The following is an 8087-nucleotide window of genomic DNA, read 5'->3' as shown; positions in this document are numbered from 1 at the left end:
ATCAAACAGTTGCAGAAATAGTACAGAGAGTTCTCATGTACTCTTCACCCGTCTTACTCTAATGTTACTATTTTACATAGTACATATGTTAAAACTAAAAAGACAGTGATGCATTACTTTTAGCTAAACTCCAGACTTTATTCAGATTTATCGATTTTTTTTTTACAATTATGTCTTTTTTCTGTTCTAGGATCTAATCAAGTATATCACATTGAATTTAGTTATAATCTCTCTTCTATGGTCTCTGACAGGTTCCCAGCCTTTCCTTGTTTCCCATGACCTTTATAGTTTTGAGAAGTACTGGCCAGGCTTTTGTAGAATGGCCCTGAATTTGGGTTTGTTTGGTGTCTTTCTCATGATTAGACAGACCAGGGTTTTTTGGGTTTGGGAGAAGATTACCATAGAGATGAAATGTCTTTCTCATCACCTTGTGTCAGTAATGACTTATTACTGGTGATGTTAACCTTGATCACTTGGTTAAGGTGAGGTCTGCCAGATTTCTCACCGTGAAGTTACTATTGTTCCCTTTCCATAATCTATCTTTTGGAATCCAGCCAATACCCCTAAGAGGGAGTTTAAGCCCCATCTCCTGGAGGGAAGAGTATTTACATATGTTATTTGAAATTCTTTGTAAGAAAGATTTGTACCTTCTTCCCCATTTATCTATGTATTCAGTTATTTATATCAGTATGGACTCATGAATATTTATTTTATATTTCTCTATATAACTTTAAAGTTTAATTAATTTTATTACTCAAATTGTTCCAGCTTAGGCCATCAGGTGCTCCTTCAGTTGAGCTCTTGTGTCCCTTTGATCTGCTTCTATCCTTTTGATTTTTGAGTGCTGCCTTATTACTTGGCACTACATAATGCTCCAGGCTCATCTTGTGTTTTCATTGCCCCAGGCCTAGAATTAGTCATTTCTCCAAGGATGTCTGGTTTTTGTTATTTTGGAGAACCATGTTTAGAAACAAGGCCTGGATGCTAGATGTGTTTGTTGCTACTTGGTGTCATTGTTTCTAGTCTCTCTGCAGTTATGAAATATATGCATGTATATTAACCAATATATACACACATATCTATAATCATTTCTATAGGTGTCTATCTCTATACCTATTAAACTAAACGTGAGTTCATACTAATGTCTAAGACTCTAATCCAGTATCACATGGTTCATTCTAGCTTTTGCCCCTTGCTTATTTGTAACTTCTTTTACTGACAGTGAGAAACCTGACTCAACTTATTTACCATTTATTTACTTATTTGTTCTACACTAGTGTAAATGTGTTTTCAGATTTCTCAACTGTATTCCTGTGAGAAACAAACTTACCAACTAAAATTATGTTTATGTACAGTTATTTTTACACCTGGTCATATTTACCAATCAAAACATCATTTTCTAAAGTCACTTAGGTCAGTTCCTGTTTCTCCACACCCTTCAGTGCCGCTTTATCATATATTGGGAATACAGTTAAATTTATTTGTCACAGTATGCATTACATCCAGGATACTCTGATTAAAAATTGCATACATTAAAGTTCACCCTGTGATGTACTATTCTGTGTTTTGACAAATGCGTAGTCATGTATCTTATGCCTAGTACCATACAGTACAGTTTCATCAACGTAAAATAGTCTCTGTGAGTGGCCTTTGTAGTCATTCACTCCCAACCTCTGACAAATGCTGATTTGTCTTCCATCCCTATAATTTGTGTTTTCCAGAATGTTGAATAAACGGCATCATACAATATGTAGACTTTTGAATTTGGCATCTTTGACTTAGCAACATGCATTTAGGATTCATCCATGTTGTTGTGTGAATCTATAGTTTCTTCCCTTTTATCACCTGAAGTATCTATCCATCATCTCGAATACCAAGTTTGTTTATCCATTCACCTGTTGAAGGATAATATGATATGATTATTTCCAGTTTGGGACAATTATAAAAAAAGCTGCTATAAACATTTGGGTATAGGCCTTTGTGTGAACATAGGTTTTCAGTTAACTGGGGAGTATGATTGCTGTATCCTATTGTAAAACTATGCTTAGCTCTGCAGGAAACTGTCAAACTGTCTTCCCAAATAACTGTATCATTTTATATGCTCAGTAGCAATGAATGTATGTTCCTGTTGCACTTCGTCAGCATTTGGTTTTGTCAGTTATTGGATTTTACCTATTCGAATAGGTGTGTAGTGATATCTCATTGTGGTTTTATTTGTATCTCCCTAATGACATATGATGTTGAGCATCTTTTCATGTACTTAAATGCCATCTGTATATCTTCTTTGGTAAAAATATGTATATATGTATTTTTCTTTCTTTTGTTCTTTTTTTTTTACATCTTTATTGGGGTATAATTGCTTTACAATGGTGTGTTAGTTTCTGCTTTATAACAAAGTGAATCAGTTATACATATACATATGTTCCCATATCTCTTCCCTCTTGCGTCTCCCTCCCTCCCACCCTCCCTATTCCACCCCGCCAGGCGGTCACAAAGCACTCAGCTGATCTCCCTGTGCTATGCGGCTGCTTCCCACTAGCTATCTACCTTACGTTTGGTAGTGTATATATGTCCATGCCTCTCTCTCGCTTTGTCACAGCTCACCCTTCCCCCTCCCCATATCCTCAAGTCCGTTCTCTAGTAGGTCTGTGTTTTTATTCCTGTCTTACTCCTAGGTTCGCCATGACGTTTTTTTTTTCTTAAATTCCATATATGTGTGTTAGCATACGGTATTTGCCTTTCCCGTTCTGACTTACTTCACTCTGTATGACAAACTCTAGGTCTATCCACCTCATTACAAATAGCTTAATTTCGTTTCTTTTTATGGCTGAGTAATATTCCATTGTATATATGTGCCACACCTTCTTTATCCATTCATCCAATGATGGGCACTTAGGTTGTTCCATCTCTGGACTATTGTAAATAGAGCTGCAATAAACATTTTGGTACATGACTCTTTTTGAATTATGGGTTTCTCAGGGTATATGCCCAGTAGTGGGATTGCTGGGTCATATGGTAGTTCTATTTGTAGTTTTTTAAGGAACCTCCATACTGTTCTCCATAGTGGCTGTACCAACTCACATTCCCACCAGCAGTGCAAGAGTGTTCCCTTTTCTCCACACCCTCTCCAGCATTTTTTGTTTCTAGAGTTTTTGATGATGGCCATTCTGACCAGTGTGAGATGATATCTCATTGTAGTTTTGATTTGCATTTCTCTAATGATTAATGATATTGAGAATTCTTTCATGTGTTTGTTGGCAGTCTGTATATCTTCTTTGGAGAAATGTCTATTTAGGTCTTCTGCCCATTTTTGGATTGGGTTGTTTGTTTTTTTGTTATTGAGCTGCACGAGTTGCTTGTAAATTTTGGAAATTAATCCTTTGTCCGTTGCTTCATTTGCAAATATTTTCTCCCATTCTGAGGGTTGTCTTTTGGTCTTGTTTATGGTTTCCTTTGCTGTGCAAAAGCTTTGAAGTTTCATTAGGTCCCATTTGTTTATTTTTGTTTTTATTTCCGTTTCTCTAGGAGATGGGTCAAAAAGGATCTTGCTGTGATTTATGTCATAGAGTGTTCTGCCTATGTTTTCCTCTATGAGTTTGATAGTTTCTGGCCTTACATTTAGGTCTTTAATCCATTTTGAGCTTTTTTTTTTTTTTTTTCTGTACGCGGGCCTCTCACTGTTGTGGCCTCTCCCGTTGCGGAGCACAGGCTCCAGACGCGCAGGCTCAGCGGCCATGGCTCATGAGCCCAGCCGCTCTGCAGCATGTAGGAGCTTCCCGGACCGGGGCACGAACCCGGGTCCCCTGCATCGGCAGGCGGACTCTCAACCACTGCGCCACCAGGGAAGCCCCATTTTGAGCTTATTTTTGTGTATGGTGTTAGGGAGTGATCTAATCTCATAGTTTTACATGTACCTGTCCAGTTTTCCCAGCACCACTTATTGAAGAGGCTGTCCTTTCTCCACTGTACGTTCCTGCCTCCTTTATCAAAGATAAGGTGACCATATGTGCGTGGTTTATCTCTGGGCTTTCTATCCTGTTCCATTGATCTATCTTTCTGTTTTTGTGCCAGTACCATACTGTCCTGATTACTGTAGCTTTGTAGTATAGTCTGAAGTCAGGGAACCTGATTCCTCCAGCTCTATTTTTCACTCTCAAGATTGCTTTGGCTATTCGGGGTCTTTTGTGTTTCCATACAAATGGTGAAATTTTTTGTTCTAGTTCTGTGAAAAATGCCAGTGGTAGTTTGATAGAGATTGCATTGAATCTGTAGATTGCTTTGGGTAGTAGAGTCATTTTCACAATGTTGATTTTTCCAATCCAAGAACATGGTATATCTCTCCATCTATTTGTATCATCTTTAATTTCTTTCATCGGTGTCTTATAATTTTCTGCATACAGGTCTTTTGTCTCCTTAGGTAGGTTTATTTCTAGATATTTTATTCTTTTTGTTGCAATGGTAAATGGGAGTGTTTTCTTGATTTCACTTTCAGATTTTTCATCATTAGTGTATAGGAATGCCAGAGATTTCTGTGCATTAATTTTGTATGCTGCAACTTTACCAAATTCATTGATTAGCTCTAGTAGTTTTCTGGTAGCATCTTTAGGATTCTCTATGTATGGTATCATGTCATCTGCAAACAGTGACAGCTTTACTTCTTCTTTTCCGATTTGGATTCCTTTTATTTCCTTCTCTTCTCTGATTGCTGTGGCTAAAACTCCCAAAACTATGTTGAATAAGAGTGGTGAGAGTGGGCAACCTTGTCTTCTTCCTGATCTTAGTGGAAATGCTTTCAGTTTTTTACCATTGAGGATGATGTTGGCTGTGGGTTTGTCAGATATGGCCTTTATTATGTTGAATAAAGTTCCCTCTATGCCTACTTTCTGCAGGGTTTTTATCATAAATGGGTGTTGAATTTTGTCAAAAGCTTTCTCTGCATCTATTGAGATGATCATATGGTATTTCTCCTTCAATTTGTTGATATGGTTTATCACATTGATTGATTTGCGTATATGAAGAATCCTTGCATTCCTGGAATAAACCCCACTTGATCATGGTGTATGATCCTTTTAATGTGCTGTTGGATTCTGTTTGCTAGTGTTTTGTTGAGGATTTTTGCATCTATGTTCATCAGTGATATTGGCCTGTAGTTTTCTTTCTTTGTGACATCCTTGTCTGGTTTTGGTATCAAGGTAGAGAAAGAAGAACAAAAAAACTGCAAAGTTAGCAGAAGGAAAGAAATCATAAAAATCAGATCAGAAATAAATGAAAAAGTAATGAAGGAAGCGATAGCAAAGATCAATAAAACTAAAAGCTGGTTCTTTGAGAAGATAAACAAAATAGATAAACCATTGGCCAGACTCATCAGGAAAAAGGGAGAAGACTCAAATCAATAGAATTAGAAATGAAAAAGGAGAAGTAACAACTGACACTGCAGAAATACAAAAGATCATGAGAGATTACTACAAGCAACTCTATGCCAATAAAATGGACAACCTGGAAGAAATGGACACATTTTTAGAAATGCACAACCTGCCAAGACTGAATCAGGAAGAAATAGAAAATATGAACAGACCAATCACAAGCACTGAAATTGAAACTGTGATTAAAAATCTTCCAACAAACAAAAGCCCAGGATCAGATGGCTTCACAGGCGAATTCTGTCAAACATTTAGAGAAGAGCTAACACCTATCCTTCTCAAACTCTTCCAAAATATTGCAGAGGGAGGAAGACTCCCAAATTCATTCTACGAGGCCACTTTCTTTTGTTCTTATAGATTGTGTGTATGTGTGTGTGTGTGTGTGTGTGTGTGTGTGTGTGTGTGTATACACACATATATAAAGTTAGGTTGCTTGTTTTCTCATTGTTGAGTTTTAAGAGTTCTTTATATATCCTAGATATGAGTCCTTTATACAATATATTCTTTTGGAAAGTAAAAAAAATGAAATGGATACAAGGTACAAATAAAAGTTATAATCAACAGTCATATGAAAAATTTTGAAGCTGCCCAGTTGAACTTTAGGATATTTTAGATAAGTGAATGCTCACTAGCTTGCTAGTTACAGTATTATTAAAGGGAATGGTTGAAGCATTGGCTCTTATACAAGTTCCTCAGAATTTCTAAGTAAGGAAGCTAAAATTATACCCTTATGAAAATTCTCTTACTATATAAATAAACATCATGAAATCTACTAAATATCTTGAGACTTTAAAGCATATTCCTATAAATAAATGAAATTATTTGTGAGATATAAGAAGATCTCTATGACTTTTGCTTCCCCTTTATGCATTGAATATAGTTTACTTATGTTTTCTGATTATAATTATACTATATGAAATAGCAGTATTATACTGGATGCTTATTCTGTGACAGATAACATGCAAAACCATGTTACATAAATTATATTGGTTTACAAATAACCCATTTATTTGATTCCGTACGAAATTTAGAAAGAATATATATTGTGTCCAGTTTACAGAGGAAGAGCCAGAGGCAAAAGAGGCATTTATCATTCCTCATTCACAAGGAGAAACTAAGGCATACTTGTTAGTAAGGGTAGAAAACATCATTCAGCTACACCTAACAAAGGAAATGATAAATATTCCCTTGACAAGTTAATAAACATGTTTGGAACAATTAATTCTGTCATGAAAAATACTGTGATAAAAGAATAATCCAAGATGAATTTGTCTGTATTTCAAATCTTTAGAAAACAGCTTTTTCACGGGCATTGTTGTAAGCACCATAAAAGAGGTAAAAATCTAACTTATTGTTCATGGAAAAATCAAGGATTGCAATTGGATCTATAGAGTAACAAATATAAATCTGTGATGTTAATCACCTACTGCTTAAGAGGTAAATGTCTCAGTTTTCAAAGTCTAATGTATTTATTTATTTATTAAATTTATTTATTTTTAAAAATTTATTTATTAATTTATTTTTGGCTACATCGGGTCTTTGTTGCTGCCCGCGGGTTTTCTCTAATTGCAGTGATAATGTTTTTTTATTTCTTTGGAGATTTATTTTTTTCTTACAGATCATATGGTATCACCACTATTTAAAATTCTCATATTATTCTTTCATTTAAAAATTATTTTGTTAAAGTACTTAAAATTTTTATACAATTTTAAAGGTTACTTTCCATTTACAGTTATTACAAAATATTGGCTATATTCCCCGTGTTGTACAATATATCCTTGAGCCTATCTTACACCCAAGAGTTTGTACCTCCCACTCCCCCAGCCCTGTATTCCCCTTTCCCCTCATGACTGGTAACCACTAGTTTGTTTTCTATATATGTGAGTCTGCTTCTTTTGTGTTATGTTAATTAGTTTGCTGTATTTTTAGATGATACATATAAGCGATATCATACAGTATTTATCTTTCTGTCTGATTTATTTCACTTAGCATAATGCCCTCCAAGTCCATCCGTGTTGCTGGAAATGGCAAAATGTCATTCTTTTTAATGGCTGAGTAGTATTCCATTATATATATTGCATCTTCTTCATCTATTTATCTGTTGATGGACACTTAGGTTGCTTCCATACCTTGGCATTGTAAATAACACTGCTTTGAACATTGGGATTCATGTATCTTTTTGAATTAGTGTTTGTTTGTTTTTGGTATATACCCAGGAGTGGAATTGCGGGATCACATGGTAGCTCTGCCATTTATTTTTTGAGAAACCTCCACTGTGTTTTCCACAGTGGCTGCACTGATTTACTTTCTCAGCAACAGCGTACAAGGGTTCTCTTTTCTCCACATCCTCACCAACATTTGTTATTTGTTGACTTTTTGATGATAGCCATTCTGACAGGTGTGAAGTGATATCTCACTGTGGTTTTTGTTGGATGGGCCAAAAGTTTCGTTCAGTTTTTTCTGTAAGATGTCTCTAGTAGCACTTAGTTGTCTTTAACTTTATTCAAAACAATTTTGTTAGATTGTATGTGATAGCTGTCATATCAGCATGCATATAAAGAAAGACATCAAAATTGGTAAATTTTTGTGTAGCCATTTTATATTGAAGATGGAAGAAAAAAGCAACATTTTTGGCATATTATGCTTTATTATTTCAAGAAAGGTAAA

This window comes from Aethalodelphis obliquidens, unplaced genomic scaffold, assembly GCF_003676395.1.
Source record: "Aethalodelphis obliquidens isolate GAN/ISIS:26980383/991018 unplaced genomic scaffold, ASM367639v1 scaffold127, whole genome shotgun sequence".
Lineage (NCBI taxonomy): Eukaryota > Metazoa > Chordata > Mammalia > Artiodactyla > Delphinidae > Aethalodelphis > Aethalodelphis obliquidens.
The sequence above is the reverse complement of the archived record's forward strand: the minus strand, read 5'-3'. Positions refer to the sequence as shown.